Source organism: Pipra filicauda, unplaced genomic scaffold (assembly GCF_003945595.2).
Source record: "Pipra filicauda isolate LSUMZ 115617 unplaced genomic scaffold, ASM394559v2 scaffold135_size2527700_pilon, whole genome shotgun sequence".
NCBI classification, from domain to species: Eukaryota; Metazoa; Chordata; class Aves; order Passeriformes; family Pipridae; genus Pipra; species Pipra filicauda.
Genome location: NW_024103829.1, coordinates 1,775,965 through 1,801,467, shown reverse-complemented (window position 1 = coordinate 1,801,467; position 25,503 = coordinate 1,775,965). Strand labels below are relative to the sequence as shown.

The following is a 25,503-nucleotide window of genomic DNA, read 5'->3' as shown; positions in this document are numbered from 1 at the left end:
TGACAATGAGATCACATACATATGCATACTTGTAATTTCACACTTATTGCAGAGAGAACCTATATCACTGTCACTGGATGTTTGTTATAAGCCTGAAAGGAGCAGAATATCACAGGATTTAAAAGGTCTTTTTATTTTTTATTCTTTTTCTCAGCTACAGAAGAAATTAATCATAATACTATAAACAAAGGTATTGTAAATACCAGAGTCAATGGGGCTATGACAATCAAGACTGACTAAGGAGCTCCCACACACACAGAGCCAGACCTGCAGTTAAACCACGTTGTAACAGACTGGCTGGCCCATCTGTTTGTTACGTTTGTTTGCTACTCTGGGTTTGAGTTATATGCTTTGCAAGTACATACCAGGCATTTAAAGCTAAGCTTCCCCACCCCCCATTAAAGCCATGGTAACACAATTTTCCTTTGATCTGATTTTGCACTGCTCAAGTAATGTGACACTGAGCAAGTAACACTCACTACAGGTATAGTTGTGATCTTGTGAGGGACAAGCATTGGTATCAGCAGGATGAACTTGAAAGGATGCAGACTGTGGCAGAGAGAGACATACCTGGCTTTGTTTCTTCCAATAAGACTTTTTTTAAGTCTGTTCCTCCATCTCATACTACTTGCACAGAATAGAATGAAGAGAGGTAGACTAGAAACGTTTATGACTAAGTGTAACCTCCAAGTGTTCTGGAATAGGAAGAATATACTTGGGATAACAAGTGCTGTAAATTCTGTTCAGATCTGTGAATTTTGTTAAACTGTATTGTAGGGTTTATTTTTTCTTTTAAAGCAGTCAGCAAAACAAAAAATGCATAGAATCCCTTTGATCAAAACATTCCCTTTTGTTGGAGGAAAACACAGTATGCCATTTAAAATTGCTACAACTTATTTTTTAATACACAATTTAGGACTCTGTCCATGGATTGTGATTTTTAATTTCAAAATCAGTTATGTTATTTTTGTTATCTATCATGTATAAGATGTTATATTTTGCTACCAAGATATAGTAATGAACCACTAGTTCAAGATTTGAAAATCTTTATACCAATGAATTTATAATTTCCTTCTGCCCCTGATTGAAGGGATTTTTTTTTCTCCAAAGCATATCTAGTACTGCAGAAAGTCTGTCTAGGTGTTTGATGATAATTAGCTAGAAAATTAGCCTGCTAGAAATATTATTCATCAAAATGCCATTGACTCCTAGGAAGATTGCAAACCTCTGTTGTAAAGTGTCTCAGAGGCAGGCTACTTGGTTGCATCAGGTTTAAACTACATGAAGTATTGATTAAAGTCTTCCTCAATTAACTACTGCCAACTTGAAAGGCAAACCAGACCGTTCATGTGCCAGTTATTTTAAGGGAACATTTAGGTCCAGATTCTCAACTGTGTTAAGGCTCAGTTGTACTACTCCACAGCAGCTTGCAGATGGCTAGCTAAGCTAATGGTTGCTTTTCTACCATACCAATACAAAGAGCAAAGAAAAGTACTCAAAATATGAGTCTATTTAAGCCAAGTTTTAGTATGTAACACCTTGATTCCTTCTGAAATAAATGGCCATCTGAAGTTGCTACAATACAGATACCACTCTGTTATCAATATACACACGATAGTAGAGTTTGGGGTTTTTTTAGTCATAACTTTTTTGAAGTGCCACAAGCATACACCCAGGGCTGCACGTGCTTCTTTGGTATAAGCTTTTGCCTTAAATACACTTTTCCTCTTGTTTTGTTATCCCCTTCCCTTCTCTCCGTTCTACCACCTGTTTTTCATCCTCTTTTCTCCCTTGCCCATATTCCATGTGGAACTTTTGCTTTTAACTCTGTCAAAGCATCAGGAGTCTTTTTTTACTTATTCCTCTGTGAACAGTTTATTTTTGAGTATAAAGTCAATCTAGTTTTGTTAATTTTCAAGCAGATTATGACTGCTTTTGCAGCATTTATATTAGTAAATAATGGGTCTGCAGGACACAAAACAGCCTTTTAAACCAAAGTAAATTTTAAGATGTTAAGGAGAACTGTCACCTTCTCTCTGATTGATCCTGAGTCTTAAGGAATGGACTACATCTGCTATAAGTTAGAATTATCATCCCGTTTGGAGAAAACCAAAGGACTGGAAAATATATTAAAAAAAAAAGAAAAAAACCAAAAAGCTCACAAACAAACATCCTTCTGATAAAGATGCTTTGAATGTAATGAAATCAATCAAACAGCGATGCAAGGTGCATACTTGTCCTTTCCACCCACTTTATCTCAGGTGGTTTCACAGTTTCCAGGTAAACATGGAAAAAACAAAGTATGCTACTAGTGGGAAATTTTTTCTTTCCCCACTTCTTTGGATGAGCACTGAGAAGTATTTCTTCCATATTAAGTTACTCTAGTCTACGTTACATTTCTCCCCACATTAGCTTGAGTACTACATCAGGGCATGAAGTTAACATAGTGCAACACACAATGAACTTCTTTTGCTCCGTAGGGAACTACAATGATATGTGCTATGCTGTTGCTAAAAGCATATGAAATTGAGCATCTGTAGGACATTCTTCCTTGTGATTAGCATGCCTTGGCATGTTTCTTATTATTACATATTCAAAAAAGAGTGAACTAGTCTTTTCTTAAGTAAAAGAGGATAATGAGGAAAGCTAAAGTGATTAGGACATTAAGCATCTAACAGTTCAGCAGTTGAAAGTCTGCTTGTCTCTGACAAAACCAGTCCAAATTAATTAAAATTCATAATTTGACCCAACATTAGAAGCAGAACCAAAAAAATAAATCCAAAAGGCAGACTCATCTAAGGGATTTTCAGATACAAATAATAATCTTAATTAGTTAAAAAAGAGAAAAACTGTGACAAGAGGATTAGGCATAGGAGGATAATGTTTGCTACAAAAGCAGAGCAGGTAACTTTTTTTCTAGTTCCTCAAAAGATATAACACTGTAAAGACTAGTGAAGTGAGAGGGGGAACTTTTTTTTCCTGTGACCTCTATGTTACACGCACCATAGAAAAACCATTACTATGCTCTAATCAAAGGTATCAGGAGAGCTGAAAAAAGTGAAATCCCGAACTCTTCAAATCAGTTGCAAAACATACCTCTGGAATTAAGGTCTCTATACCAGTAAGATTTCAGCAGAAACTAGACTTGATTGAAGAGACCCCTATCTTCATGTTGGAAAAAGCCTTTTATCCAACAAGGGTCTGTTCCTGCTCACCTTGAGCTCTATAAGCCTTTCACTCCTGCTAGGCACTAATTGATTTCATTGAGGGCAGATGATTTCAATTAGCAATTTGAGCTCCAATTCGTGACTATATATGGAAATGCCTCTCAGAGGCAGTAACTGGTACTTCAGATCTGCTCTAACATCCTCTACTGGGGCACAGTAGATGACATGTCAGAAAAGGGAGCTTCAGAGTTTTTTGTTTTTGTTTTTTTTTTATATATAATTTGAGAGTTATACAGGAGGACTGTGCTTTCCCCTTACAGTCTGTCCTTTGATCAAAGGGACTTTGGTTCAGACGCTTGCAGGCAATGCAGAGCTTGCATGCAATGTGTGTCCAATACAGCAGCGGCATAATCCTTATTTGTCACCTCTAAAGCAAGTGTAGGCAGCATTAGGATAGATACGTGTGATTGTATGAGCCAGGTGAACACTAAACAGCTGGATTTTATGTGTTATTCCCAAACTTTGCCCCGCAGAACCCAGTGGGATAATGTGAATCGCAGTGTTCCTCTATGGTTGTACAGAGAGGTAGCACCTACTGACATTTCCTGTGTCTTCTTATGATTTTTGTACTCGTCATTCTTTGAATTACATGACATGATGGGACCCATCATAATCTACTTCCCCTTTTGTGTCCATGTTTCAACCCTATAAACAACATCTGAGAGTTTCTATGTGCTATCTTCATAATATTATAAATAAAACATAAGCGTGAAACATTTTTAAGAACAATAAGAAGACTATTTTATTTCATAGAATCATAGCATCAATTATTTTACCAATTACTTCTTGTAATCTCATAGATTTGGCTATAATTGCACTTGTTTAACCTGTACATTATGATACCATAAACATCCATGTCTTTATTCTAGCTATTCTCATTGTGTAATAAAAACAACTGGGCAGGCAGTCTTTATAAATGCTGTTCTTAGGGAGGAGTTTCATGTGGTATTCCATATGCCATTGTCTTCAAGTCCATGGGATTTCAGAACTACACTGCCTTGCCTTTCTTCTGCCTGTCCTCCAAGGGATTGGCTTGTGGTGGGCAATTGAGAAGGTATCAATAAGTAATTCTGAATGCCGCTTTGTGCCAGGACTTTTCCTATATTTTATTTTTTCATTTAAAGAATATTACAGATATGCTATTAAGGAACAACACTGTTCATCTGGTATTTTTGGCATAAACAGAAAATGTGAATTAAGGCTTTCTAGTAAATACTATGAAATTAATTTCTTGAGCAAAATAATGTGCTATCTTTGGGTTATTTTCCTGTGAAAGTAGAGACTAAAATTTTGATTACACATGGATAGTATCTTTTCCAATATATTTCTATCAGTGCACTGATTTGGCAACCATTTAGACCCAAAGGTCAGGGCCATTCATAAGTCTCATTGATTTCAAAGTTGAATGTCTGCCCAAGATTAAACACAAAGAGGAATGCTTTCCTAAATCGATTTATTTAAGTCTGTATGTAAGTTGAATAAGGGCCTAAAGTCAGCAACAAATCAGAAAAGAGAATGAGTTTGTGCCAAATATGTTTATGAATACCAAAACATACGAGACAAGGAACACAATTCTTACTTGGATTTGAACCAAGACCCCTAAACGTATAAGCTAACCTTATCTTTAACTTTCATTTCTTTTGAAGCTCTTAGCTTAAATCTAAATGGTGAGACGGGTTACATTTACCTGTACACACGGGTGGCCCTTCCTTGTCTTCTGCTCTGCATCTGGATTTATTTCCCAGAGAAGTAGTGATACTTCCCAGTATCAGCAGGAGGGATAGTGCCTGCTTGCATTTATCTTGCTAGGATGGTACAGAAGATATACCTAAACTCCAGAACTGGAAAGGGCTCTAGACCCACAAGCTCAGGGTTGAAATCTTTTGTTTTCTTCGATGTCTTCAAACAGAAGTTTATTTTGAGTTTCTAAAGTAGAGAAAGTAGAAAGCAAGTAGAAAGCCATCCTAACAAACACAGGAGAATATGAATCTGGCAGAGCACAATGTAGATCAAAATGGTTTTAATCATTACTCCCTGTTTTAATTACTACTTGACACATTATCTCTATTGTCCTTCTACAAGTCTGTCTTTTGAATGAAATATTGAAGGCGAGTTACAGCTGAAAATATATGCAGTCTAGAAAGAAAATGGCTTTGAACTATTTGAAATGATTTATTGTCCACATTTCTTTATGAATATTTATTTGCTGTAGTGAAAGCAATTCAATAAAGAGAAAACATGAGGACCAGTTAACTGAACATTTGCATACTCTAACGGTTAAAAAAAGGAAAAGAAAAATAATAGGGTGCATTAGAATGGTGTTAATGTTTTGGTTCTCCTGTTTCCCGGAGTTAATTCATTAATATGCGAGATTCAGGTCCTGAAGAGGAGATGTATAAATAGCCTACAAATAAGTGTCTCTAACCTTTAGATATTCCCATCCAGAAGGAAATAAATATGTTTGTAGGCGATTTTCAAGGCCAGGGTGGAGTTTTGTTTCTGTACTTCTTCAGGTAGCTGGCTATGAAAGCCTGCTTTTTGCAACAATCATATGTAATCTAAGTCCTCATCTTGTCAGGACCAGAGATCACTCATTCCCTTATACTCCTCAGAAGAGCAGCAGGTGTACCTGGCTATCAAAAGGAGTCATGAGCACACTGATTATTTTGCCTTGTAAAACCTTTAGTATTTAAAGATGGCTACATGCACCAAAACCAAGACCACACACATAGCAGTGATGCTGCTTTCCTTCCACCCTCAGTGGAGGAACAGTTTTTCATGGTATGTGCCCTCATTTACCCCTGCTTGAATTAATTTCATCGACCGAAAAGCACTATGCGTTAGACTTGGAATGAACTTTGTTTCTCAGAGCTTCTTAGTGATATTCTGATACCCAGTCACAGATGGGGCCTTGACAGATTTTGTACGGATTTTCATGATTCCTTTTTTCTTCTTCTTTTTTTTTTTTAAAGCAAGATTGTCACTGCTTGAGAATTCAAATGCAAATGGAGATGTTCACTGGCACTGTTTCACAAGGAAGCTCAGTTGGCTGGTTTTTAGACCTTATAAAGTGAATAGTGTCACACACAGTATTTGGAAAAGGATAATCTTAATATATAATAGTTCTAGAGAAGGGTGGTTACAGTAGTAAAACAAAGACTTTGGACAAAGACATAAATTCTCTATGCATCAATGTTCATTTCTTGGAGCAAGACTGATAATATTTATTTGTAGTAACAATTATCATTATTATCTACCTGAAAGATAGCTGTGAGGCTAATTCATTAATATTTTGAAATTACTTCACAATCCTCAACTAGAATTTGCCCTGAGAGTACTAAATATAATAATTTGCTCTGTATGCTTATTTCATTTTGCTTTGGAGAAAAACACAGTTAATGCGTTTCTCTCTTTACATTTGTCTGCATAACACATACTAAAATTCCGGATGCTGAGCTTCTGTAAAAGTTAACAGGCAAACTTGACATTACTGTATTTTTTCTTATTTCTTCCTCTTTTGTCATAGCATTTTACACCCACATAGATATTACAATATCATTGTCATCTGGGAGCTTGTTGCTGCTGGTACAAATATATAAGTTGAGATCCACACTTGCTGTTTATCTCCTTGCCTGAATTTGGAGTTGACAGTGCAACCACACATTGCTTGTCTGAAGTCAGAGCTCTCTTGTGTGTAATCAGGGAGTTTCTTTAAGTTACACATAGTTAGATGCTACACCATATTAAATGCTTGATTATATTTGTATGTATGTCAAATGTTTTCTTCATCTGGCAGTTTACCAAGTCCTCCCTTTATTGGCAAATGTGTATCAGTTATTCACAATTGAAGATACCCAGACCCATTTCCTCTGGTTGTTATCTGTTGGATAGCTAGACTCTAATGGCTAAAATCTATGTCTACCAACATAAAAGCCACAGGATATGACACTGGTATCTTGTGGTTCCAATCAGCCTCCTGGTATTATAGTATTACTTTTATTTAACTGTGTTTCTACTGAGTTCAGCGTGCTCCAGCGATGCTGGCTGTTTTACATAGCATCTGCATTGTATATTGTGATAATTGAAAACTCAATACAGCCCAGAGGCAGCAGCACAATGGGATGGGAATGGGCTGGGGCATAAGTCAGAAGAATAAGGCATGCAGGCAGCAGCAAGCAGGGCAAAGCCAGCCCCAACACATCTCCACCAGCAGTCGAGCTGGGTCAGGCATCCGGCAGCTGGGGGTCCCATGGCGTGCGGCAGCTCTGGGAGCAGCAAATGCCCAGTGCAGTGCCTGGGGGAAGCAGAGCTCCGGGTGTCCCTCCATCTGCTGTCATAGGCTGACATCTGGGAGCACAGATCGTAGGCAGAGTCCAAGGCTCACCTGGAAAATTACATGAACAGATCAAAACCAGATTCAACACACTTCACTGACAGCTCCTGTCCTGTGCACATGTCCAGTCCTTTGCAGGGTGGTTCCTGTTCCTAAAATGTCATCTAAGCATTAGCAGAGAACAGGCCAGATACTTTTCTAGTGTTTCAGAAAGGTAACATATATCAATAAATGTCACTTGCTATGTGAATGCTCATAATTAGAACTAAAAAAAATTACTTAAATTAAATGACTGGAGTAGGGCACAGCCTTTCTTCCTATTAGCCTATGTAGAAAGAAAAAATGCCTGGAGTGTAAAAGGAGACAAGAAGAAATAATGAAAAAACAAGTTGTGGCATGAAGGATAGAAATATTTCTTGCCCGTCCTCTTGGCTCTGTCTGTGAAGATTTTGTCAAAAAACCTCAGCCAAAACTATTCAGCAAGTGATTTTTGGGCCTGGCTGATGGAGGGTCTAGTTGTCTCAGGGGGCAGCCTTGCAGGCAGGAGGTTTCCCAAGAAGCAGACTAGTAGGTCTCTGCAGTGGGAGTCACAAGCTTTTCATGTGAGCAGCACACCTGAGCTGATGGGATGGTTTGACAGGGTTAGGTGTGGCCCTACCTTGTAGCAGCACCCCCAGAAGTTGCTGTTGTTAGATTGTCCCCACAGACTGAAGATCTACAGCTTTCCATGGGTGATTTGGCATGGTGAAGAAGGAAGGAAGATGGGCTAGTCCACGAAACTTAGGCTGTACAGCTGTAACATTGAGATAGGTTGAAACATTCCACCCAATGGGACTCTCCTTTAAAAGTATGTTTGCATAACAGATTAAACCACACAGTATATTTTTATAAAACTACCCAGTATGTCTTTATAAACAGATTTAAAACCACCCATAGAAGCAGGTCACACCAGTTCCAGCCCTCCCTGTAGCTCTGACCTTGCTCTCCACTCTACCCAAATTCGGCAGCTGCAGTAGTTCAGCTCCCTGGCATCCTGCCCAAAGCCAGGGACAGCCCCTGCCAAGACTCCACAAGACACCATGCCACAGGGCTTCATCCCACCCCAGGCTCTCTACCACCTCATATCCTCAAGCTCTGCTCCCTAAATGCCAGTGCCTCTGAGGCACAGGTCCAGTGGGTAGGAGTGGGAATCTGGGCATTTGTTTATGTTTTTATTTCCAAACTTTCTGCTAGAAGTGCACCCTTTTAGGGCTCTGTTTACGTTCTTTGCATTAGGGGTGTAATAATGTAGATTTCCTGTTCATGGCATCCTGTTAATTAATCATTATTTCCAAAGTTCTATTAAATTCTCAGACAGTGGCATCTTTTACTTTCCTTTGACTCTTCTCTTACCTTTTTCTTCTTCTCTTTAGTATAAGGAGTCATCAGTGGTGAACCGATTATAGGAAACTAATTTACATCATCAGTTCAGTAGTAGGACATACTTGTTAAATCATCTAAGATAAATACTTTTAATTAAGCAAATGTCCTACTCAATTCACTGTGGACAATCCCATAATGATGGATATTACTTCTGCGTGCTAAATCTTAGTCTTCATCAATACTGAATGCACAACACAAAGCCATTATAAAAAATGTAGGCTTACTGTAATATTGCCATTTTAAAGCTGCCAGCTTTTATATTCATTATTATGATGACAACAAACCCCTGGCTAACAAATCTTACTACAAATCAGAATTTTTATCCAATATATATATGATACCAAATCTGTGCTAGCCTATTATTTGCAGTTTTTATTAAAAAGTTAAATTGAGATTATTATACACTCTCTTCAGATTCCTTAATGAAAAAAAAATTAAAGTTAAAATCTAATGAGATTTCCTGGAAGCATTTTAAAAGGCTGCAACAGCAGTAAAGTCAGCAGACACCACACAGTGAAAGGAAGTATTTACCGATCAGAAGATGAATGCCTCTTCACCCAGAGTTTAACGGTTTTACATTATATGGATTTTTGAGAGGGGGAGAGAGAGAAGGAGAAAGCAAGAAAAACTCCAAGCCAATGCTTTCCTAATCTAAGACATCATATTGCTTCCTGATCAAAGCTTTCAAATTCTGGTGTAAACTGACTTCTTGCTCTTGTGACCAAAATCTCTTCTCTTTCCCCCGCCTCCCTCCATCTGTTCAGGCTTGGATTTGAAAGTCCCTACCGCAGAGGAAGAAAGCCTGATCCCTATTGCTTCGGTTGTGCTGTTGAAAGCCATTAATATTTCTCTGGCAGGTACCCTGACCCTGGTGCCCTTGAACATGCTTAAAAAACATAGGGTATCCCTGAGCCTTTGTCCCTGAGAGGATTAACAGGGTTGCCCTGGAGCCAGCCTGAAGGTGTTTTAATAGGTAATACGGGTGGGCTTCACAGCGGACTTCAAGCTTTGCCTCAGGCTGCCCCTGCTCAGCAACACAGATGCAGCCATTGAAATTAGGGGGTAAAGCATGGCTCTGTGCATGAGTTAGAGTGTGAATCCTTAGAATCTGGTGGAGGATATCTCTAAATACCTCCTTCTCCCAACAGGGCAGGCAACCCAATGAAGGGTACAGGGGCTAGAGACTTGTGCTGTTTCTGCCACTCACTTCCTCTCTGACCTTCGGTCGGTTACTTAAGCTATGTCTCCCTCTCTCTATTCTTCTATCCTCTCTGGTCTCTCTTATGGCTCTTTAGTTTATAAATTGTCTGAAGAAGGGGCTGTGGCGCTGTATGGTTTTGCTGTGCTTAGCACAAGTAGGTCCCAGTCTCAGCTGGGTCCTGTGGCTATATCATGGTAAAAGTAAATAAATAGATAACAGTGGTAACAATAGTTTGGGTTTTCTTTGTATGAACCATAGGTTCCTAATGGAGGAAAAGCCTCTTCTCTGAGTTTTTTTATCAGCAAGTGAAAGTCTCTCTTTCCTTGCTCAGCTGGAGAAGATACTGCCTTTGTAAATCAGACAAAACTTATGTAAAATGAAACACATCTTTGATTATACCGAATACTATCCTGTCTGTAATTTACTCTTGCTACTGCAAAGGACACAACATGATTAAGCTAAGAAACGATAGACTGAACATTATGTGTCAGGATTGAAAAAGATTTTTCCTATCTAAATAGGAAGCAATCATAAAAAAACAGTGAAAACACACAAGAAAATGTTTTAACATACAATAAACAAGCCACCCTGCTGTTGCCTTATATTGTATTGTTGCTCTTCTTGCTCAGATTGCTGCAGATACTTCTCCTGTAGCCTAAAATATTCTTTATTTTTAAAAAAACTACAAACTGTCATGATTTTTAATGATGTGAGTATCTTTCCTCCATAGGTACATATGCACAGTCTGCTAACTCTCCTGTGTTTCCCTGGGTGAATCCAGATTCTCCCAGTGGCATTTCTCAAACTGTAGATCTGTACAGTGTATTTTCCCAGAGCTGTTAAAAATATTGCTACTTAATAACAATATTTAACAGTACCAGCTATCACTCCTTATTTGGTGTACACCAGGTGCTCTGCACAGGGGGAGAGGGTTTATCATCATGGTTTTACAGCCCAGGAAAACAGGGTGTTGCATGTGGTACCAATTTCCCCCAAAAATGCTGCACAACATTCAAACAGGAGAAGGACCAACATACCATCAGCTCACATTTTATTCTTGGGCGTGTTACTACTTTTGTTTCCTCTAATATTACCACTTGCACTGTGCCCTCCCAAGAGCATTTCAGAGAATGATTACAGCAGAGCCAAGTGCTTTTGCAATAGCAAGCTCAGGTACTACAGCGAACAATACAAGTAACTTTCCTGATTTTGGAGTGTGACTTTGCCATATATAATGTTTAGTAACTTCTATTGTGTCTCTGATGATTTCTGGGTCTGGTGCCAATAACGTGATACATTCCTATCCAAATTAGCATATGATGATATTTTGTGCTAGTACTCCAATAATAAGGTCTGTTTGCTGTTTCCATATAGATGTATCTTTGACAGGAAGAGCAATTCTATAATAAGCCCAGGATGAAAAGCCCATCAATTGAATTGGTACCACATTACCATGGCAACAATATAATGCTAATGAAATTGCGTCTGTTGAACCTGGTTTATGGAACTCTACAAAACAGCCTTCACAAGAGGAGAAATCTTGTTGATTAGTAAATGTTTCAAAGCATGATGAAAACCTTAGAATTACATGTGCTGTGACTTATTAACCATGTTATCCTCATTTAATACATTGCTCTTTGTAAGAGCAATACTGCTCTCAAAAAATAAAATTATATGGCAAGATCTGTGTTTCTCCAGGTTTCAACATGCACCAGAGATAGACCCAATCACCTCTGTGCCCTGGTTTCACTGGGTCAGTTTGCATAGATGCATATTGAGTCATGCAGTTTTTGCTGCTTATTTAATCTCTCTTAGACTCTATAAAATACACTGCTGTAGCTATAATTTCTGTAAGAAAAATGTGGCTTAGTTTATATCAAATTATTCCACAAAAACATATCCTTTTAGATTAAACCCTACACAGAGAAGGTGTGGTAGCAGAAACACACTCTTGGCTTCCCCCCTCCTTCCTTCCCCTTTGGCAGTTTACTGCCATATAGATGTGGCAGTATAGAGGCAGGGAGCCACCCTCCCAGAGGGATGGGTCTCATCCCTCAGGACAGCAGTCCTTGCTGAAGGCAAGGTTTGATATTGTGCCTGCTTTTAAACAAAAAAATGCTGAGCACTCAGATTTCCTGGCCAGTTGTGTCTCTGGACAGCCAAAAGGCTTCTGGGGAGTTGCCTCACCTCTAAGTGTCTGGGGCTTCAGTGTTGAGGTTTCTACAGCAGGATCTCATTTTTAGCCAATAGATAATATTCCTTGCTGTTTTCACCTTGGAAATAAAGAGTGTAGCTCATCCTATAGAGTCCATCTCCGAATTTGCCAGGTACATCAGAACAGAACAGCAGGTGTGCCAGCAAGCAATGAGCTCAGTGAGGCAAGGGGGCTACAAATGTGTGTCTCCTTTGGTAGGCTAACAATACTGTCAAATAGTCACCACTGTAGTATTGTCTAGGTATTTAGCAGAAACAATGGGAGAGAACACTGCTCATTTTAGCGAAGTTCTGATTTACATGGCACGGAAGTCAGCAGAAATCTTCATAACATTAGATTTAATGGGCTTTAGATCAGGGCTTTAAAGGGCTGTTTCTGAAAGCTCCATGATCGATCCTATTTGGAAAAGGAAGCCCTGTCTAACATTTCGTTATGCCCATGGTTTGTGGGAAAGCAACACACCGAATTTCTGAGTTGATAGAAATATAATGTAATGTAATTTCCCCTAATATATATTTTGCATTGGATGACAGTTTTATTAAGCAGAACTAATAATCATCATTATTCAGTGTAATAACCATCTCATTAGAAATAGTCTGATTTTCCATAATTTTAATTTACCTCTCAGACTAAGCTATTCTAAAATTACTGAGGTGCCTACAGTGCAGTTTTGTAAGACTTAAGGAGAAACATAAGTCGTCAGAAAGCAACCACTGAGTGCTGCTAAAATAGTGATACGCCAGAGCATTGTGAGAGAAAAGGAAGTACAGAAAATTCAGGTTAGGAAATTACTATATCACTTTTTATTTTCTTACTGTGTTAGAAGTAACATGTTTTGCACCCATTTTGCACAAACAATGAGAAATTGTATGGTTTCCTTCAAGCCTTGGATGCACTACCCTTTAATAAAGGATGGCTAAGGATCACTCTCACCAGAGAGTGCTGGTGAGGAGGAGATGACAAGCAGAAATATTCCTTGGAGAGACCGAGAAGGAGATGAAGACACCAAGCAAGTTTCATTATCCTCCAATGAAAATAGGATGTAAACTGTGACATCCAGGCAGATTACATATGTCAGGCAAGCGGATGTGAACAGAAAAATGCAGATGCTAAAACTCACCTAATAGGCTTACTCTGTGGATTATTCTCCATGACCAAGGCTATATTAACTTTTTTCTGTATGTTAACTATAGTCTACATACAGGATATAAGAAATATGCATTCATAAGTGAATCTGGGAACATTCCCAGCTGTGCTGGAGTTAATGCTCTTTGATATACCTTGGAGCATCCAAAAAGCACTTTGGGTGTCATATACTTCTACAGACATCATAAATAGCACTATGGCATATACATATATAGCTTTAGTTCCAAAATTTCAAAGGCCACTTTTTTTTCTCTAAAAATGTGCTCAAAAGTTTTTATATTCAAACAGAACTTGTACATGCAAACTGCTATAGCAGCTTGATTTTGTTTTGCCAGTTCTGAAAACACATTTGATCAAAAGAGTTTTGTTGCAATCACAGAGAGAAGTAACCTCATATGAACAAGGAAGCACTTTGCAGGTTATATTATAAAAAAGACAAATTGTCTAAAGGTTTTGTTTATCATCAGATGCTACTCTATGTAGCTCCAAGTAATAAAAAATAACTTATTTGGTTTGTTGGGGTTTTTTTAATGTTCCCCTAAAATAACACAGAAAAGGCAGTCTCTCCTGTGGAAGCACTCTGCTTACGAAATCTCTTCTCTTTGAAATTTGGAGACTTTTCCATGTGTAATATTATTTGTTCAGCTATAAGAACATAGAGTGCAGCATTGAAAAGCATTACACTATTATCCCAAGGTAATTTGATAGTCTGTAAATGTATTTTCCTACCTGTGGTTCCAGGCATTATGCTCTCATTTGAGGTAATGATTTGCAGTTATTTATACAATTCAAGTTAGCCCATATTGGTTTCACCCTGAACATTTACCTGCATAGCACAAACACGGCTTATTTGTAGACTGTACAAGCCAGACTAGATCAGCAGTGCAATGGGATGCCTACTGTAGACAGCCAGCTTCTGGAGGAAGTGGTGTGGTGACTCACTGGTGGCTGTCTCCTGCCTACGTCAATGTTATCACAACCATACATCAGCATGAGTCTGCTGGACATGTTGCATTTTAAGTCTGACATAAAACTATTGCTCTGATCTGATGTGGCCAGTAAATACAGCATGGCACTTTCCAGAAGTACTTACCCTGCTTTTCTCTTTTGGCCTCTGAGTGGGATGTAAAAACTCACCTTAAATTTCTCTTGCATTTCCATTCCCCCCCAACACTGAAAACTAAGTGGTCCAGTGCTAACTGGGTAGTTTTTTACCTCCAATGCACCCACATTTCAGGGTGATACCACTCATTTGTAGAATTTGTAGTGCTAGTGAATGTGGACACAAGACTTTGATTTTGGATGGGCTCAGAGTTCACCTCCCTTACTCTCACTTGGGAGTCTACGCTATGAGCAGATTTACATGAGGTGACAATAATTTCGTCCTGGCTCTTAACTGGTCAGCAAAGGATGGAGCACTCAGTGGTGTTGGCAAGAAGAAAGTCTCATTAGAGAGTAGGCTGCTTTCTCTGTCCCCGGTGATACTCTGGGAGCCTGGGATGAATTCAGAGGAGCCATGCACTGGTGACATCCATTGAGCTGCCTGCTCTCTGTGGGTGGGAAAATGCTCAGCAACACAAAAGATTTAAAATATGATTTACACTCTCTCATTCCAGTGTCATATATTCCTGAATATCACCTCAGTTCATATTTGATATTGGAAAAAATATTAATGTCAGGGGAGTGATTTGAAGAAGGGTGCAGTGTCCTGGCTTCAGGTGGTCAGCAGCCAGGGCAGGAGCTCCTACCTCTGCCTTGCTGCTGCCCCTGTCCTCAGCTGGAGTAGAACCCAGTATGTGGGCAAGAGGCCTGGAAGTGCCTGAGGGAGGCAGGTGTGAAAGCCACAGTTCAAATAAAGCAATGGGGGACAGTAAATAGAAATTGTTGTGTTGCTGGTTTCTCCTCCCTTACCTGTTCATGGTGTCTTGCATACTGTTGTGACAATTCAGCCAGTTTCTTTAAAATAAAATATGAATGTTTGAAATACTACTTCTGTTATGGTGAAAATCTTTAAAGTCCTGTATTTTGAGAGAAAGATTAATACTCAACTTGTCTTTACAGGACACAGTATCATCTAAGAACGGCAACACTTTAAAAAGTGCAAGAATCCCAGTTTACCATCCCAATGTCAGTTTATGGTAACATTTATGACATTAATATAATGGATTATGACCTTTCTTGGCTTGTCTGACTGACAGTTATTCATATATAACACAGTACTTATCACCTTGGTCCTTCCATAATAATAATCCCTTCAATTTTCTGAGCTGTGTCATCAAAACATGTACTCATAAGTGTTGATCTCATCTCTGGGAGAGTAGTACCAGGAGCTCCTTTTGAGCTTTATGTCACCGAAAATCTAGAGTGAAATTGAAGACCAATTGCAGAAAAATACCCTGTCTCTAACTTTATCACACAGTCTGCATAATGGTAGCCCTTATGATTTTAAATGATTTACTGAGTCCTGTCAAAATGATGTACCTTTTTGCATGGAAGTTATTGAAGTTCAGAAATGCCATTATTCTGTATGACTGGAAAGATCTTGAGGAAATACACAATAGATGGTGTGCTACAATTACTTACCTTGACCTCCCTATTTTTTTTTCTTGCTCTTTAATCTCAAGATAGACAAGAATAAAATATATTTTCTTTAATATTTAGGCTGAAAATTTGCTGTGCAATTTGTACCTGCTTTCCTTGAGCCCATTTTTACTAAACAAGGTGTTGAAATACTGTTTTCATATTAGCAGTTTCATGTGCATCATATTTAAAAGGGAAAAGAGGAAAGTGAAAATGTTGCATGTTTCCAAAAATTGACCACTTAACAAATACTAATGATGTGGATAAGGGGAGGCTCAAAAGACCAGGATTAGACACCAAGGTCTGTCACAGTCCTGCTCATTACCCTGTTGTTTCTCTGTTTGCACTGAGGCTCCCAGTGATCATCGAGATGTTCCCTACCATCCTCTGAGCAAGGGAGCTGGATTGGGACTGTTGCTGTGACATGCGAATGATGTTCACGTGGTGGGGTTGGGTCTGCTACAACAAGCCGATTATTCAACTTTATTCAAACAAACCTGGGAATTGCACTAAACACCTCACACCAGCAAAGTAGGACCATCTTCCCCTGCATGGAGATGACACCTGTGTCTCTCTGAACATAGCAAGCCGTGGGTACAGCCACAGCAGCATGCCGGTCTTTACAGAGCACAGGATGTTCTCGTGCATGTAAGGATCCTTCGAACAATAAATATTGAAAAGAATCATCATCTCTTTAAGCCAGCTGAACAATTCCACATGCCTTAGAGCCACATGGAGATAGGACACCCCCATTCAAAACAGGGCTCTGCTTCCACAGACAGACAGGCCTGCCTCTCCAGGGAGTGCCGAGGCTCTCCAGCCCTTGTTGTTTCTCTGGGGCTACACACCACTGTCATTCTGGAATAAACATCCCATCTACAGGAATTTCAAGTTCAAGCAAGAACAAGCCTATAGCACAGCAAAAACCAGCCCCGGCACATATCTGTGACTACATCTATACTGATGCCTCTATCTTCTCCCCAGTATTTTGTCAAGAACATGACATCCTGCTAACTTTTTTTGATTTTTTGGTTTTGTTTTGTTTTTTTTTTAATAAACCAGCAATTTGACAGGGTAGCTGCATGCAAGACAGAGGTAATGCTGTTCTGTGGACAGAACAGAGGTGCTCTGGTGCTCAGCTCTCACCTCCGGAAGATGCCTTCAACACTCTGAATCAAAACGGTTCATCAGTGACAGATCCGGGGCTAGCGTTTCAGGCTTGGTGCTGATGAGCAGCCATTTTCATCTCTGGACCTGGTAATTAGTTATATTCAGCTTAGAGACAAGTAGTTGGACATTTGTCACTGTTTCTGTGAAAAATGTGGGCATGTTTTCTTGGGCTATCAAATGGGACATATGGGAACTGGATTCCATCTTTCATTAGATCTTGGGAATTGTGTCCTCCTGAGGCAATTAATTAGCATGATGTTCTTGGCTGCTAATGTTTGCTTTCAGATTTCAGTGGAAACAGAGTTGGAAACACAGATTTTGTGAGGATGGTCTAATGGTTTAGGGCATTAGCCAAGGCCTACACACAGCTTTCTTCAACCCCTCAGCTTTTACAGAGTTCCCTTATGTATGCAGAGAAGACCTGTGGTTTCTGTCCATGTCTTAGCTTTCTCTTTGAAAAACCAATATAATTGCATTTTCCAGTTTCACATGACAGGTGTAGTACAGATTTCACCTCAACAGAGGCCAAGGCAGCACTGCTGCAGTCCTTTACCACCCTAGCTACATGATGGAGAAGCTATTCTGCAAAGCTTTTTTTTGATCCTTCTGCAGTTTAATACAAAAACATTTACATTAGAAAATTGTCAAATAAACACATTTCTATTTGTTTACTTTCAGTTTGCCCACTGCAGATATCTGCAGGCTGTCCATACCTCTATCTTTGAAAAGCACATCTGTGGAAAAAGGCATATTGCCCTATTTAAGTGAGCTATTTGACGTAGGCTCATATATAAGGTATAGCCCCTCAGCTGGTGTCTTTCAAGATCATTTCCAAACTATACCCTTCCTAAATCAATGTGATATACAGCAAAACCACACACTTGTAACCTGTGAATACAATCCGGATATATAATCTAGACTGCTTGTTTTGCTTTTATTACTTCAATTATATTCATAATGTTATATAATTATAACAATTCATGGCTGAAGAACAGTGTTAGTTATAGCTATGAAAAAATTTCATGCCTCTTTTGAAGGGGGGTGCAAGCAAAATACAAAATATCTAGCCAGTACAGTTATACAGTGAATAACACATCCTCCATGGGGAAGAACACATGCTTTTCTTTAGTATCTATGAAACAATAACACAGGGCTGAATCTTCAAGGGGAATGGAGAGGAGGAACCTATTTCAGTGCACCAAAATGCTAGTGTCATTTTATAGATGCATTTTTTAGCACTAATGCAAATAAGCAGTTGTGTGGTATAGGAGCTCACTTCAGTGGCCACTACTGTATCTGATCTGAACTCACAAAAGGCATATTACAAAGCTGTTTGAAACAGATGTGCTCTTACCCTCCATTTAAAACAAAATTAGTCCATGTTGTTAATTTAGGTAACCTTTGCAGTCACTAATACAATCACATATACATCACGCACTTTTTAAGCATCTATGAAAGACATTAGGCAAAAGAAAATAATGAAGATAAGAAGAATATACCACTAAACAGTATCTGCATGTTTGATACTCCTTCCTGATAGCTCATTCACAGTTAAATGGAATGAGAAAATGAAAAACATTAAATGTAGTATTGTCTATTTTCATCTGATGCAGCTAGGTTTTATAACTCAAACACTCTGAGATTGAACTCTGCCAGACAAACTTTTGCTAATTAAAAAACAACAAAAATACGAGCAGGACAGCTGAATAACTGACGGCAAATTTATCCTCTATATCCAATGTATTCATGGCATGCTTTTTTATACTTTTTGCTACTACCCTTATTATCCAATGTTATCTTAACTCAATGCTTCTTCAGAATCCCTTATTCCTCCCATCAGCTCAGGCTGATCTATTTCCACACATCCAGCATTCAACCTCCAACGCTCTGACTTTCAAACCGTGTCTTTTGCAGACCACCAGGAAGGGATTTGCAGAACACTGGCTGAAAGACGCTTATTGTGCAACTAATAAGGAAGGTTGAAATACCATTAAAATTCTGACTCATGCTTTAAAATGCCATGAAATTTGGAATTACAGCTCTGCCTTGCATCCCTGGTTGCACAATTGCAGTTGCGTACTGCCGACGGTGCAGTATGATCACAGGCTGCCTGCAGCAGCTGAAGCACACAGGCACTTTGGACCACTGCAGCTTTTTGCTCTGGCTCCTGATGGCTTATTTGGGAGCCTGATCTCCATTAAGGCTACAGGGGAAAGCACCAAGTTAAAAGTTTAAGCTCTGAATTACTCTGATGGTTTTACTTCAGCCCCTCACATATCGCTGTCTTTGAAGTCACAGCACCTCCCTCCATGTTCAACTATTTAGTTTTGGCCTCAAGGCTACACTTGCCTTTAAATTATCATCAGATGACAAGAGGAAAAGTAAAATGCTTAGAAAGTGTAAATTTTATCATTCTCTTTTAAAAATTGGGGAGAAACCATATCTTGTATTTCATACTGTTCTTTTGAATCGCTGATTTGAAATGATTTGGTGAGAGGATATCACGCCTATTTCATGGGACCAAGAATTTTCACTTGATGCATGCTGGTGTGATGGAATCTTAAGATCTGCTGTATGGATGGAAGTATAAGTATGAAAATTAAGATCCAATGCAGCTGCATAAGAAAAATCATTATGATTAAAAATTGAAGAACATTGACCTACGTTATTGACTGACAATTGTAAACCTTTCATTTTACAGGAGAGCTGCTTCCAAATTTGTACATAAAAATCTTCAAAACCATTGGCTCTTTTCTGTGCAGGTTTTAAAAATGTAGTTAAATTTTGTTTGCGTGTTGATTATGGGGCTAGATATTGCTAGGTATTAAGCAATACCAGCATAAAAAAAAAAGGCCCTATATTACAGTGGAATTGCTTACAGAGCTACAGACAGCCTGAAGGGAGCTGCTCTTATGGTGAATGTCCATGCATGATGTAAACCTCCTTTTTGGTGGTGGTGTTTAGTAATTTCCGTAGCAGGTGGGTGTTACATTTTTAATTGATTCCTAGCAGCACAGTCTGTAACCTTCACTGATATGTGTCCATTTCACAAGATTATTGACTTTTGACATATCTTGCTAGATGTTATGATGAGACAGATCTTTTTTGCACGATTGATGTCTATTGATATTACATTAGTTCATCAAGGTTAGAAATCACACTGCATCGCACTACATTTCACATTTGCTGTATCATGACAAGAGGTTTATAATATTCACTCTGGGACATATAAAATGCCTGCTACCCATCCCTTGGATAAATAATTTAAGAAATTGTTGGAAAATCATACCTAATTAGTAGGACCTGCACTCAACAGGTACCCTTTGATTTAAATTGTATTTGTATTTTGATAGGTATTGATTTTAGGAGTAGGAGAGATGAATAATACATTTTGCATTTCTCCACTATGCATAGCAATAATCTGACAGAAATAATGGAGGAACGCTCCTGCAATGGAAGCGGCCTCTTTGGGGACCTGCATGCCTTCCCCAGGAAGCCCATGGGGCAGTTAATGGCACTCCTATGTGGAATGGTCCGATCCTTTTTTCTCCTGCTGATTTGCTGTATCATCCTGGACAAATCACTCAGCCTCTCAAAGTCTTTCCTTTTCCATCAGTAAAATGGAAACAGAGTGGTTCCTCTGATGGTCACAAGACATATGGAGAAAAGCAATAGATACATCCAAGTGGGTATTATACAAGTCCTGACTGGCACTACCACATGGAACAACTGGGCAAAGAAGGAGCCAGCAAGTGAGTCTTTCTGTGGGCACAGGAGACTCTTGTTATACCAGAACCCATGGTGAAGCCATGTACCTGTGAGAGCAGTTCAGTGGAGGTGGGCTGCACGCAGCACAGCCCAACCCCGGAGGGCTGCTCTCTGTCCCTGCTGTCAGCAGCAATGTTCTGGTTATTTTGTCTACTCACTTTCCTGGATGAACTGATACAAGATTAATTTGGTTTTCTTTGGATGCTAATCTCTTAGAGTGAGAAGAGGGAACAAGATGAAGGTTGTACCATGCAAATAACCCGGCTAACACATGCAGGCTGGTATCTTCCTGAGGCAATAGCTGCTCAGCATGCAGGTCGGCAAGCCTGCTTGCATGAGTGGCCAGGGGTGAGAAGCAGAAACAGACAAAAAACACCTTTGAGATTGAAAACAAATCAGAATATATCAGTATTTACAAATACCAATTTCCAGCATCCCAGCAGCTATAACAAATGCAGACTCTATGAGATAACCATAATTATAGAAAAGCTTTATTTTTATTTTTTTTCACCCAGTATGCCAGCTCTGATTAGAAAGGAAAACCACAGGCTCAACTGTGCAACACAATAAACTATGGCATCAAAGCAAGCATCAAAGTGGCCCCTCGGCTGCTGGCAAACAGTACAGTCATAAGAAAAGAGGCAATGAAAATACAATAAGTAGAAATAGTACTTTTCCCCCCATAACATAAACACCATAGACATTTTTTTAATACAAAGAGAAGCAGGATCCAACGTGACAGCTTTACATTTGCCAAGTATCATGGGAGGACTGTAAAATACATCCTCCCCAAACCAAGCCAAAGGAGCAGAACGAGCCAAGATGTTCTCATAAGAACAAAGAAATCCCTTTTCTTAGGTCTCAGACAGTTAGCAGGCTTAAATTTGTGGGTTTTCTTTTCGTTGTAGTTTGGTTGGTTGGTTGTTTTTTTTTTTATTTTTGTCATCATCATCTCTGTCTCATGCTATCTTCAGCAAGATGCGCCAAAATATCTACTGGTGCCTGTGTATGTAGGTGCAGTCCACTGCACTAAAACCACTTTATGGTCTTCAAATAATGGAACTTCTATTTAAGACATTTTATTAGAATATGCAACTAAAAAAAAATCTGAAGTAGACAACTGAGAGCCAGGACTGCGCAACTCTGAAGTAGAAGGATTGCTGTCACATGGAAGAGCAGACGATTCATATGCGTTTGAATCCTCAGCCTCTCACAGAGGGAGATTTCAATAATGTGTGGTAGGTTTCTTTGTGATGCTTTTCCTTTTCTCCTTTTTGTTTAGTTAATATTTTACATTCTTTTAGAAGTATTACCTGCACATGAAGGCCTATACTCATATAATCATAAGTGATATGCAACTTCTCTGTCTTGCCCTTCTACTTTTAGGCAGATTTATAGAAATGGGGGCCTGGCAACCCACAACTGAGGAGCATGGGAGCACACAGCTGAAAGTATAAGAATGGGGCTGCTTGGACATATTTTTTCCCTTTTCTCATTAAGGTTTTCTCTGAAGAATTTTTGTAGGAGCCTTAGCCAGTGAGCACCCATCACTTCTAGGTTCCCAAGCAGCCACAGCACAGGGAGAACATGTTTAAGATTGACACACTCTTTCTTCTTATGCCTGCTGTACCCTCCCAGATGCAGTAATTTGCCCTATTCTGTATCTTTCATAAGAGACAAGCAATATTAATTATCCTGAAGTATTTTTTTAAGAAGATGAATATTGGAGAAGTTCTTACTTATTTCACAAGTTATTCTGCTTTCTATGTAAAATGCAAAGTGATTGTAATAAGTTTCATTTTGAGGCAGATCCCTCCTGGCTAACCCCTCTAGTAAAGTCTGATTCCAGGTGAAGCCAACATGAGAACCGTATTTGCTTTTATGAATGCTAAAATGGTCCATGAATCTCAAATAGTATTGCACCCTCTGTTTTATAAATATTTTATGTGTTTTTCTTCAATAAATACATATATTTTGCTTTTTGAATCTCAGGGCCCCTTTTGAGCTGCATGGCTCTTAGAATCTTAATAGAGAAGTAGCAACATGAAACTGAAAATAAATGCTTTCAACAAACAGGGAAAGTCTATATTTCACCAAGAAAAGTGTGGCTTAAAATAAAACAGACTCCTGCAACATCTAAATCCTGCATATTTTCTGCAGAGCATGCCACAGCTATTGACATGCTGTTGGTTTTATATGTCCCAGGATGCATGAATTATTACTGTCATTTGACATTTTATATTCCTAATTCCATAGCCTATAGCAACACTTACCGTCAGCTGTAGTAGACTATACCAGACCTCTGGCAATGCCTCTTATTGATCAAGCACTGCTCAATGTTTGCCTGCTCAGTAATGCAAAGACAACCTAATTCTCTAAGACAGAAAACCCACAAGTTACTGCATTTGGGATTTCTAGTCCTTTCAAGAGACTCAAGACAAGGAACACAGATTACAGCTACTTTCTCCCCCCCTGGGAGGCAAACTGAGTTGTCTTACAAGCTTCAGGTACTACAAAAGAAAGTGCATTGCACAGTAATACTAACAAGAAAAGCTGGATGGATGCTAATGAAGGGTACTAATATGAAAACTGGGTATGAAAGGGACCTCAGGAATGAAAGAAATATTCTGCTAAGAGTCAGTGGACTTGCAGTGCCAGGCTTATTAACTTCTTGAAAAAGGACCTAGACAAAGTGAGTAACACGGAGACCTCAGAAGCAGAGAAACTATGTCAAAGGTGTTTGTGCTTATGATTTGAAGGAAGAGAAATTTGCTGCAAGCTCACTTAGGTGAAATTCCCTGGAGACAGCAAGAGCATGATTTCATGCAAATAATAAAAAAGAAACTGCAAATCACAGGGCAGTAGAGGATACCACAACTGTCCATGACCAGACCCAGTGCAGCAGTGACTGTTTCCTGGACTTAGCTAATACACACACCAACACCCTCTCAAGTCAAAGGAAAGCTGATCTACCCTTGACATGGGACAAGTCTTGTCATGCACTGCAGCTCACCACAGCAGCACATCAGCATCAGCCCCTACCTTGAGGAGCTTTTTTATCACCTGCTCCCTTCTCCCAATCCACACTCTTCCTCTCCCTTCGGTGCTACCCCCTCTGACCCCTCTCTCCTCCTTCCAGGGAGCAGCCATGGCCCCAGCATGGCTCCCCAGGACATATGGAGCAGGTCAGCAGGGAACAGGGGCACAAGGGACAGCAGGAAAGAACTCTGCAAGCTGTGGTGTTAGCACAGAAACTTTGACCCTTTACAACACATGCAGCTTATTTCACTTTTTTTTGTTTTTTAATCTCCAAGTGATAGATGCAAATAATAGCCGTTGTCAATGAGGCTCATTAGCAGCATTTTATTCATTTGTTACACCTTTATACTGCTGTTATTCAAATGCGTTTTCTCCTTTGCACCAGTGCAGCTGATGTGGGTTCACCTGATGCAAAGAGAAGGGGGACAAACCCTCAGCTGGAGAAAAGTGCCCCCTTGGAGGTCCTGAAGTTGGGTTTTCTGGGCCTGGCACTCTGCACTGCCCTGCATGTGTGTGTGGTGTCCGAGCACAGGGGCCTGATGCTCATTTGCCACATGCTGGGGTCCCCTCCCGAAGGTGAGGGCCACCGCTGTACTTTCCAGGGCTGATGTCTGCACCACATGTGCTGGGTTTCTGTGTATGTGCACATCAGCATGGCCATGACCACCTGCTCCACAATGTGAGTCAGCTGGGTGCGAGCCTGGTGGCCAAGCCCTGCCAGCGGTGGGTTCCATGTCTGCATGCCCTCAGCACAGTCCTTCTGTAGCAGCAAGTGCCCTGTGTGGGGTCAGCCAGGAGACAGCTCTGACCCACACCAGTCCCAGGTGTTTCTGTCAAAGTCATGACAATGCCAAGGTAAGGGACACGTTTAGTTTGGCCAGCCTGAACCACCAGAGAATTTGTGCAAGGCTAGCTCGGCTTCTCCCCTTAGCCTCACAGCCGCCCTTCCTCAGGGTCTGGTCCCTGGGGGATCATCCTGGCCTTCTACCCTGGACAGGTCATGCTTCACACTCGAGGCACCAGTGTTCACAGTATTCCCAGGGCCAGTTGCTCAGAGACTGGAATACTTCAGTAATAGCCCATCAACATTTTCTTGCTAGGTGAGCATCCGGTCCGGCATCTGACAGTGCCCTCTCCCAGATGCTTGTGACAACCCCTATGTGGGGTGAGGACCTTCCCCTATTCTAGGGACCCATTGGACCAAACTCTCAATGCAGATCTTGGATTTGACCCCTGCAGATTGTGGCATTGCTCCTCGCTTTGGCTGCAGAGACAGTGGCTGCAGCACCCTCCTGGCATGCTCTGCCGGTCTTCAGAAAAGGGCTTTTCCTGCAGCTATTGCTTTTTCTCCCCAGCTCTGAGTGCGAGAGTAAGCCTGAACCATGGCAAAGGGTTTTTCCTG

The 25,503-nt window shown here is 39.9% G+C and overlaps 1 long non-coding RNA gene across 8 annotated transcripts in view; it reads right to left on the bottom strand.

Annotated features, from left to right (window-relative positions):
* Positions 1-3,943: 3,943 nt before the first annotated feature.
* LOC113998234 overlaps positions 3,944-25,503 on the bottom strand; it is a 48,527-nt gene continuing 26,967 nt past the window's right edge. For 7 of the 8 annotated variants that reach the window (XR_005562401.1, XR_003544388.2, XR_005562404.1 and 4 more), the window contains one exon: positions 3,944-25,503. This exon is cut by the window's right edge. This is a non-coding gene — a long non-coding RNA (uncharacterized LOC113998234). The other variant, XR_005562405.1, reaches the window with a different exon arrangement.